Genomic DNA, 10,832 nt, shown 5'->3' with positions numbered 1-10,832 from the left:
AAAAAAAAAATTATAAATTCTGATTTCCAATGGAGCAAGCACTGATCATGCAAATACTTGAAAATAAACACAAGCATTGCAGTGTTCATGGGGGAAAAAAAAAAAAAACCTTCATCCAGTAACTGATGAAGCAGATGCAGAGATCCACAGTGTGGCACTGGGGTAAACTCCTGGAGTCCAGTCATAGAGAGGGAGGAGCGATATTATGAGCAAAGGGCCAAGGCCATGATGGAGAAACCCACAGAAATAGCTGATCCGAGCAAGTGGGAGCTCACTGACCCTGGACTGACAGCTGAGGAACCTGCGTAAGTACAGCACTACTTTCATTGACGCCTTTCTTCTGCAAACACTTGACATGAGATGGACTGTAGAAATTAAATGAAGTCTTCATATTATACTTTAGTATATGAAGGAAGACATGAATTAAACAAAACTAAAAGAATCAAACACCATGACGCCTTTATCTCCCAAAAGGAAAGGTTCCGAAGGGAAAATCCTTAGACTGGGATTCAAATTAAACTAAAAGAAAAGAATTCACCAGTTCTAACCAATGGTTCCTAATTTAAACCTGCAAAGAATTCGCAAGTCCAATGATAGAGCATCGAGGGAAAACAAGGTCAGATATAGTGTTGGTTGTTTTCCCAGGCAGGCAAGGAGCAGTTTGCTTCCAGTCACTCAATCTTTTCATCCCCTATGGAACAAAACTTGCTTTATCTTTTCCTCGTTTTTAAAGAAAGATGTCAAAAATGCTTCTGAATCTGTTCCACACTAAAGGAACAAATGGGGAAATGTTTAGCCCATATATATCTTACAACAAACTCATCATGGGCTTAGAAAAATGCAATTCTCACCATTTCTAACCAACCAAAACCCACTGTCTACATTCCCCCAAGCAGAGGAATTACAACCCATGCTTGAGTCAAAACTCCACCAAAACTACTGCCTGCCCCTGCATTTGGTGCTGACCCCAACCGAGAGGGACATCAGAATTGCAAATGCTGTAGGAGTTTGGGTCCCTCAGCAAGCTGGCTCTGGTTCTGACTGGTTCTTCTGGCAGACTAAAATGCCCACCATACCCCAACTACTCTGCAGTGCCTCCAGGGCTGCAGCCATCATCGCTGGGTTGATGATAAAGGTTCCAAAGTTTATTCCTCCACCCATACCACCTTGGTTATTTCCCAAGCCAGCTCCACCCCTTCTAATGTTACCTGATTTCCCAAAGCCTCCTGGATTACCACCCAGTCTTCCACTTCTTTCTCTGTCTATTGCTATTGTGCTTAGCTTCAGCATTGGGTATCTGCACGTTGATTCCTTTAACGATCAAATCCTCTCCACAAATAGGTTGGGCAACCCTATCATTTGTAAATACAGCCAAAGCAGAAGCCCTGGATGGCTTTGAAATAACACCAGACTCTACAACTTCCCGGTGCTGATAGAAGAAACGTTGAAGCTTTTGGACCACGCGTCTTTTGAACAATGCCCAACAAACAACTTTCTGCCTCTCAAGGGCTCATCTGGGCTTTGCTTAGAATCCAGTTTACAGTCATGCCATCGGCTATCTATCAAATAAATATCCTTGTGACATTGCTTTTACATTTATAAACTGAACAAAGTCAAACCCTTCCAGTTTTTAAGGTCTCTCTAGACCTGCACCATAGGCCTGTCTCCAAAGCACTGACACGTCTATAAGATCCTGTTTGGTTGTTATCCATGGAGATCTGACACTATTAAATTGGATGTTTTCTGGACTGTTCGCTCTACTTTCATGGCTGAAGAAACACCTTTCTCCTCAATTTCCCCTGTGTTATCTTCCGGATAGTTTACCAGATTTCCCCAGCCAACATCAGGGGATGCAGACTTTCTTCCACCCCTCAGGTACTGAGACACTGGATCCCTGTAGTACAGGCCACATGCCCTGGGAACTGGGCTGCAACTGAGGATGGCAATACTGGTCCTTGCTCTTTGATGATTTTCAATGGACTCATCATTTTCATCCTTTGTTGCCTGGATACGATCAGACATCTCTGCTTAGTTTTCTGCTAGATGCTAGAAAGCATAATGAGGAAACTGAGGCAGCAAGCTCCTGCTTTGTGTCTGCCCCAATTAACTCTTTATATGCCTATCATTGAAGACATCTCCGCTACTTGTCAGTACTTGATTATATACTGTCATTGCTATTTAAATGTATAATATAGAGCAGGCTTCTTCATGGAAATTTTATAGTCACATGGAACAATAAGTTAACAGTTTGAATACTTTTACCTCTTAGACTCTTAATCTGTTTCCCAAGTTTGCATGGCCTTGGGTATGTATTTATTACAAACTTTCTTAAAAGAGAATGCCTTTATACTTTTTATTGCCTCGCTGCTCAACAATCTTTCGAATAATTTCAGATGACCGTCTTTACAGCATATGTAGATGCCTGTCTCTGTAGGGATAAGCCCTCCCCTTGGGGGCGGGCTGCCCTCAGGCGTAGGTTTACTGATATATATTGTGCTGCGCGTCCCTTCCGCTCTCTCCTGTTTCCGCTGGATACTCCGCTGGAACCTTGGTTTTGTGAGTCTGGTTTTGTTATTAAATTTGTTTAAATATCAATTACTGGTGATTTATTGATCCGACCGCTGCATGTCTCCAGTACATCATCCAGTAATGCTTTGATAATAAGTGGTATTAAAAGCATTGTGTGATAATACAGCTATCAGAATAAGCAAGCTATGACCACAGCTCTAGTGGCAAAAGCTGAAGGAGTATTAGTTCAAGGGCAGCCTGGGCTACTTAGCAAGTAAAGGGCTAGGGACGTATCTTTGCAGTAGAGTGCTTGGGTAGCATATATGAGGTCCTGGGTTAGAACGGTAAGGGCGAAAAGACAAACGTCAAACAAAGCTGCAGGAAAGAGGAGGAAGTATGAACTTTGTAGACGTGAGAAGCAAACAGTTTGACAGTTGTCGAGATAGAGAAATAAATGGGACAGGAAGAACCAAAGGTGATTCCTAATGCTACGAGCATCACCTTAGAAAATGCTACAGTGTTTGCAAAACTGTAGTTATGGAACAGGCAAATAAAAGCTAGGACCTGGAGTGTAGGGTGTCGAGTTCCATGACAGAGCAATCTCCGCATGCACAGAGTCCCGAGTCCAATCATAGCACCACAGAAAAAGAAATAAAAGTGCATATGAGTGTGCTCAGAAAAGTGCAGACAAGTTGTCCTCACCTGTTGACATCCAAGGATATAAAGATGTTCAAACCAGTTAGAATATGCCAGACTACTTACTGATCATGAGGGGTATTGCTAGATAAAGCCACATTAGGTAGAACTGCAAACAAAAATATTTGTATGAGCTATTTATTTTGATTGCTACTTATATGTTTCTTAATTTGCGAGTCACATAAAATAACAAAGTCAAACATAGTGTTTCACTTATAAAATCACAGTCTGATAAAATCATAAAAAGTTTGGGACTGGGCATAGTGGTGGCTCACACCTTTAATCCCAGCACTCAGGAGGCAGAGAAAGGCAGAGTTAGAGCCATCCTGGTCTACACAATGAGTTCTGGGACAGCCAGGGCTACATAAGAAGACCTTGTCTTGAAAAAGACCCCTTCCCCCAAAAAGAAGTTGGTTGCTGAACTATGGTGATGAGAGAAGCTAAAGATAAGAAAACCAGTTGTAAGGTGTCCAATACTTAATTGATACAACAATCATTTAATAGTTACAAAATAATTCATGCACGGTATAAGGAAAAACAATGTTCCTGGAAAAAAAATTTTATTTTGTTCATATTTTGAACAGATTTTGGTTTTGTTACATTAAATTTTTTTTTCAAGACAAGGTTTCTTTTTAGCTTTGGAACCTCCTGGAACTAGCTCTTGTGGACCAGGATGGCCTTGAACTCACAGAGATTCTCCTGCCTCTGCCTTCCCAGTGCTGGAATTAAAGGCGTGCGCCCGCCCGCCTACATTTAGAAATTTTTTCTTTCTTGTGCAAGTATATCTTGCAGAGAGGATTAAAAGAAAGAGATAATAGGGGAATTGTCTCAGCTACTTCTATTATTGGCAAAACACTGTGACCAAGACAGTCTATAAAAGAACTACTTAATTGGGTTTATGGTTTCAGACGGTTAAAGTCCATGGTGGCAGAGCAAAGGCAAGGTGGCAGGAAAGGGTGAAAATTGCATCTTGATCAAAGAGTAGGTAGCAGAGAGAAAGAGCTAGGTATTATATGAGTCTTCGTAAACTTCAAAGCCCACCCCCAGTGACTCACCTCCTCCAACAAGGCCACACCCCCTAATCCACCAACTGGGGACCAAGCATTCAAATGCATTAGTCTATGGGGCCCATCCTCATTCAGATACCGCAGGCATATTTCCAATGGATAGTAATTAAGTCAGTTGCATACCTGATGCTAGCTATACAAAGTTAAATAGGACAGCGTCTCACCTCCTGCCATCTAATCCTGAAAGAGTAATAGCCGTAGATAGCTATAATGCAGTGGGGTGGGCGCTATAATAGTTACAGGTTCAGAGTCTTAGCCAAGCAAGTGAAATGGGATCTTACTGTCCCTCTCAGCTTCAGGAAGGCTTCCCCGAGGAGACGGTGTGCAAGCTGAGTTCCTGTAGGGTTTTAATTAAGGAGACCTTGGTAACTTTCATCAGAATGATTTCTGCTGAAACACAAGACAAAATCCAGATGTAGTGAGCCAAGAGGTGAATGTAGAAATTGAGACAGTGCATAGAGACAATTTTCCCCAGGAAATTACTTCCAAACTGTTCTGAGAAGATTTAATAATGAATTTTATATTGCATATTACAATTACACACCAATGGTAGCAATGCTCCCTCTTTTTCTCCTGGGTGTTAGTGAATAATTGCTTTCAATTTACACAATGTCAATGACACGGATCTTTTCCGAATGATCTTATCCTTGAAAGAAATCCTATAGCTGCACCTTTGCATTACACACGTCTCTCTTTTCCAGTTGTTCATTGCTCCTTTTCACATCTTAGGCTTTCACGGTCTCTGTTACCAAGCACCCCTTTGTACCTGGTGGCTGTACTATAGCTTCCTCCTAGAAATGATCCACGAAATTCAGTGACTTCAGTTTCCAATCCTTGCTGCGCGTGTCGCCTTTAAACACAGAATCCTGTGGCACCCTGCCTTTCCATTTTCTCCTCTCCCGGGAGACATAGGAAAAGTCTAACACTAACTAACAAATGTCTGCATCTTCTCTAATCTTCCGGTGACATCTTACTATTTGCCAGCAATCTTCATCTTAAAATGTCTGTCTGGCCAAGAAGATGGCTCAGTGCTGCTGGGCCCTGATAACTTGGTGAAATCCCTGGAACCCACATGGTGGAAGGAGAGACTAGAGTCCTGATGCCCTTGCATGTACTGTGGCGTGTGCACAATCACACAGCTACATACAGCACAGAAGCACAGAAGGAACTGACGTCCTAGCTCACCTTAGAACATTCCATTTGTTCACTTTCAGCAACAATCCACCATAGCCACCCCAGCTCTCCAACCTCACTGGCAGCAGCTTTGATACCGTATCGAATTTAGGTCATTGCCCACCTGTTTTCAACTACTGTAGTAGGTTGACTCAAATACGTACTTAATCTGACTTCTTCCTTTCCGTGAGACCCCCTCCTTTTTTGCCTTTCATTGAAGATAGATTTCTTTGTTCTCATTTAGTATCTCCTGATTACAGTTTCCCCTCCCTCTACTCCTCCCAGTTCCTTCTCACCTCCCCTTCTATTCAGATTCACTCCCTTTCCGTCTAACAGGCTTCAGTGGAAAATAATATAATAGGATACAACAAAAATGATCACAGTGGAGTTGGACAGGACAAAAAACATAAGAAAGAGCCCCCAAAAAGGCAGAAGAGACCCATTCATTTAAACACTCGGGACTCTCATAAAAACACTAAACTGGAAGCCAGATATGTGCAGAAGACCCGGTACAGCCCTGTGCAGCCCTGTGCAGCCTTGTGCAGCCCTGTGCAGCCCTGTGCAGCCTGTCTATGCTGCCTCAGTCTCCACGAGTTCAAATGAGCTTTGGAGATCCTCCATTTTAACATTGTCTAATCCAAACTGTAGACTTTAACTGTGCAGTGAGCTGCGTTACACATGTGATGTTTACTTGTACGATGATATTAATATGTGGTTTTCTGCCCTTTAGGTAACACCGATATACTAGATTAAATAGTACCAAGATGTTAAACTCCTCTAGAGGAACAATATATTACCAGATGGTCTTTAATGAATAATTAACCAAAGTTTACATAAAAATAAAATTCTATCATAACCGTGACCCTCAAATATATACAAATACATAAAATATGGATTTTTTTTAAAGTGCACTGTAAACTTGAATACATAGTAATTAAGAGGACCTCATAGAAATAGCCGAGACTTGCTGACTTGAGAATAGAACATGGAGCTGTGTTTTGCTTCTGGTGATAACACGTTTGCAGAGTCCGCGTGACTCGGCCTCTGAGAACTGCTGTGAAACCCAGACATGACACAGAATAGAATACAAAGCCTAGAGTGTCTGGGACAGGGAGTTCCCGAGAGGCTGATGATACACTGGGGTGAGTCGGCTGTGATCTTCCACCGGGGGCATTTGCTGATTCAAGGATTGAGATGTGTACCATTCCTTAGTTTGTAGCAATCTCTAGCCTGGGACTACTGAAAATGGAGTTCGGATTAAGTCCAGCGACTATAACAGGAGACGGAAGCACCGAAAGTATTATAGAGGGTATTTCCTGTGCCATTTTCTTTCTAGAACACTGAGTGGTCTCTGAGAGGTTAAAATTGCCTCACAAAGCTCAGAGATGCAAACACTGAGAAAGAAAAGGCTAAGAATGTAGTTGCTAGTCCCGTGGAACAAAGGAGATGGAAATTGGAAGTCTCATCAAAGAGAAACACATCATTTTATTTAGATCTTAGAATAGCTATGCTCAGTGAGGAAGCTAAACGAATTATAACTAGGCCAGCCTTAACTGCAAGGTGAGTGTCCCAAATTCATCCACAGCTAATTTAAATCTCTTTAGACAATGCCACCTACAGTCACTACTGGTTTTCCACAGTCAACATTTTTCATTCAATTAAAAATACCTAAGAATGTCAAGAAATAAATTTCTCCACTAAAAGTCAAGAGAAAAAATACAAGAGAAATAGAATTAGATGCAGATATAGATATTTTAGTTATCAGATTCAGACTTTTTTTTGGAAACCTTAGACTCAAAAAAGGAAAAAACAATGGCCAAGGCCTGAGGACATAACTCAGTAGGTCTAGTATTTGTGTACTGTGCACGAGGCCCTGGGATGGATCCAGAGCATGGCATAAAGGGGCAGAATGGTGCACACTGTAGTGCAGCACTTGGGAGATTGCCAGCAGGGAGCTCAGAGTCATTCTCAGTTATATAGAGAACTTGAGGCCAGCCAGTGATCTCAGAGATCCTTGCCTCAAAAATATATGTCTCTCGTGGATAGAGAGCTGAACCGGCAGCTAAGAGCATACACAGCTCGTGCAGAAGACCCGAGTGCAGTGGCTAGCACCCGCTTTCCATATCACAGCTGAACATCTGCATGTAACTCCAGCTCCAGGAGATCTCATACGTCTGGCCTAATGTCAGCATTTGGCAAGCGGAGACAAAAGGACCCTGAGCCTGAGGTTAGCTTGAGCCTGTTGCAGAAAATAACAACAAGAATACCTGCCGAGACTTCAGTAGATAGTTTTAGTAGCAGATGAGAACCAGTTAAAAAGCGAGAGAGGCCACTGGGGGCCAGTCAATCAAAGAGAAAAAAAAAGAGAACGGAAAAATCTAGGAAACATCAAACATGTGTGGGGCGTGCTATAAGGTTTATTGTGTGCATGGCTGGAGTCTGAATTCAGAGAAGTCTGAGCTAGCCTCTGCATGTGGAGTGATACTACCTAGGAAATCCCTCAAACCCATTAAACACATGACACCAATCCAAGAAACTGGAAAGCACAGAACATATCCTAGCAAAACGGCTCCAACATACATGAGTTTCACAGCTCATAGAGTTTTGAGAGGGACAGCAGGTCACTTGTATCCTGGACCTTGCTCTGAAGAGAAGGAGGGACTGTCTGTCACTCAGGGACAGATGTGTAGCACCTGCCTCAGACGGAGATGCCAGCGAGAATGCTGAAGGCCCCTGTCCTGTTCCCCATCAGGAAGTTTTCCTCTAGCACCTGGTAACATCTATTACTGCTGGGGGAGTAGCAAGACCATGCAAACCAACCTCCTGCTCGGTTGTCCTGGAGAACCTGCTAGAATCTGAGGGAGGGGCTGGGAAACTGAGGAAAAGGTCCTTCAGCATTCCAGACCTCACACTAAGCACATAGTGGCAGTCCAGACCACACTGGAGGAATTTCAAGTGTGCTGTGCCCTGAAAATTACTACGGCAACAATCAAAAGCCATTCACCTCAAATACTCACTAAATTGACTAAGATTCCAAACTAAGAGCCCAACAGGAAGAAGGGAATTCGTAACTGGTCTATTTACCTTGGGCTTTAATTTTCACTATATATAACATGTGTTGTTGAATGTTTTAAGAGATGGGAATACATTAAACGAAAAAATCCATGCAAAAAAAATAGTCAACAGAACTGGATCCAGAGATGACTAAAACATTATAAGTACCATTAACTTGAATAAGAGGGAAAAAAAAACTCAAGTAAGACTTAAATACAAAATAGTAAGACTATCAGCTGACTTATCAAAACAAAAATAGCATATTTTAAGTTCTATGAATAAAAAGACACCAAGCACCTAGAATGTAATATCCAGGGCTCCATTGGAATCATGATAATACAAGGAGGAATGAGCTATGGTTGGGAAAAAAAAATGAGATAAGACAGGTAAGTGTGACCTTGTCAAAAAATATAATGCATGAAATAAAAGGAACATTTTGCTCAAGACAAACATAGTTGTTGCAATTAAAAGTCAATTGGTAGAAGCCAGGTGTGGCGGCATACACCTTTAATCCCAGCCCTGGAGATAGAGAAGCAGGTGGATCTCTGTGCATTTGAGGGCAGCCTAGTCTACAGAGAAAGATGTAGGACAACCAGGGCGGTTACACAGTGAAACCTTGTCTCGAAAAAACAAAACTAAACTAAACAGAAGGAGGAGGAGGAGGAGCAGTAGGAGAAGAAGGAGGATGAGGAAGAAGAAGAAGAAGAAGAAGAAGAAGAAGAAGAAGAAGAAGAAGAAGAAGAAGAAGAAGAAGAAGAAGAACAAGAAGAAGAAGAAGAACAAGANGAAGAAGAAGAAGAAGAAGAAGAAGAAGAAGAAGAAGAAGAAGAAGAAGAAGAAGAAGAAGAAGAAGAAGAACAAGAAGAAGAAGAAGAACAAGAACAAGAAGAAGAAGAACAAGAAGAACAAGAAGAAGAAGAACAAGAAGAAGAAGAAGAAGAAGAAGAAGAACAAGAAGAAGAAGAACAAGAAGAAGAACAAGAACAAGAAGAAGAACAAGAAGAAGAACAAGAAGAAGAAAGTCACCTGTTGGGATCAAAAGAAATAGTTAAGTAACTTGAGGGACATGCCCATTCAAAACGCTTGCTTGGTGTTGAGATGTCCACTATTTCCTAAAGGAACTGCCCAATCGTTGGCTTCATCTAGATTGCATCCTATGATCCACTGATTTCCACCCTTTGCACCTCATTCTGCCCTCTGTAAATGTGAAAAGGCTGTCCCTCGGGTATGCCTAAAGTGACTATGTGATCCTCCTTTAACAGGAATGTTCCTTCTGTGGCAGACATTCCCAGACTCTTCTTCAGCAGTCAAGGTTTCATTCCCACCCATCCCTAGACTCTTCCAAGCATACCTCACTGTGTGTTTCTCAAACAAGTCCTGCGATCTGGTAGGGACATACACATTCTCATCTTAGGCTACAGCACAGGAGGGCGTTTTTCTTTCTTGTGGAGGGGATTCCTGCTGTCTACTCACATATTACTATGGAAACTTCCCTCTTGGAAGCCTAGGTCTTGCTTGCATTCACTGAAAGCTTTCATTTTGAATATTAGCCTCGAAATGATATGCCAGTTCTGATAAGAGTTGATCACAAAAAAGAGCTGGAGGCGCTTTTAATAGCGAACAGTGGTGTGGCCAGAAACTGTGTTTCAAATAGCAATTAAGGTGAGGCTGTAGATGGAGTAGTGGGAAATGTTGGCAAGGACACACTGATCAATTGCCGATATATGGAGTGGGAAATGTTGGCAAGGACACACTGATCAATTGCCAATATATGGAGTGGGAAATGTTGGCAAGGACACACTGATCCATTGCAGATAGGTGAGGGGTGACTCAATGGTGAAAATGATTTTCAATTTCTGAATGACTAAGAGAATAAAATTAATAAAAATTAGGAAGTGCGCTTAGCTACTGAAAAATGCTTTTAAGTATGTGGGTTAGCCCCCAAATACTATGTAGACAAGTATAAAAATAAATTGGGGGTTCTTATTTTGAAAAAAAAATGAGTATGGACTGTCAGTTAGCTCTGTGGTGGCACAAGCTATGAAAGAAAGGAGTGAAGACCTTGCCAGTGTCCCCTAGCATGGATACGCTGACAGTTGAGTGTGTGGGTTTAATTGCTTGTTGAAAGAAAGAGAGACCACACACCAAGAAAGCTGGGCATTTCCACCCAAGGGTGTCCATACAGGACCGAGGTTTGCGGTCAGTGACTGGTCGAAAGTTCGGAGCATAAACTTCGAAGTTGGAAGCTTTGGGGATGCAGCAGTTAGGTTTCTTCATAAACTTTAACTTGGGAACAAAAAGTTGAAAATGAAGCTAAAACTATAGATTGCAAAG

General features: G+C 42.0%; 1 pseudogene; it reads right to left on the bottom strand.

The window, feature by feature from the left end:
- Positions 1-822: 822 nt before the first annotated feature.
- LOC126499566 (TAR DNA-binding protein 43-like) lies at positions 823-2,022 on the bottom strand (annotated as a pseudogene).
- Positions 2,023-10,832: the final 8,810 nt, after the last annotated feature.

The sequence above is a fragment of the Alexandromys fortis genome, unplaced genomic scaffold, assembly GCF_014885135.2.
Source record: "Alexandromys fortis isolate MF-2015 unplaced genomic scaffold, M_Fortis_MF-2015_v1.1 scaffold_35, whole genome shotgun sequence".
NCBI classification, from domain to species: domain Eukaryota; kingdom Metazoa; phylum Chordata; class Mammalia; order Rodentia; family Cricetidae; genus Alexandromys; species Alexandromys fortis.
The sequence above is the reverse complement of the archived record's forward strand: the minus strand, read 5'-3'. Positions and strand labels throughout refer to the sequence as shown.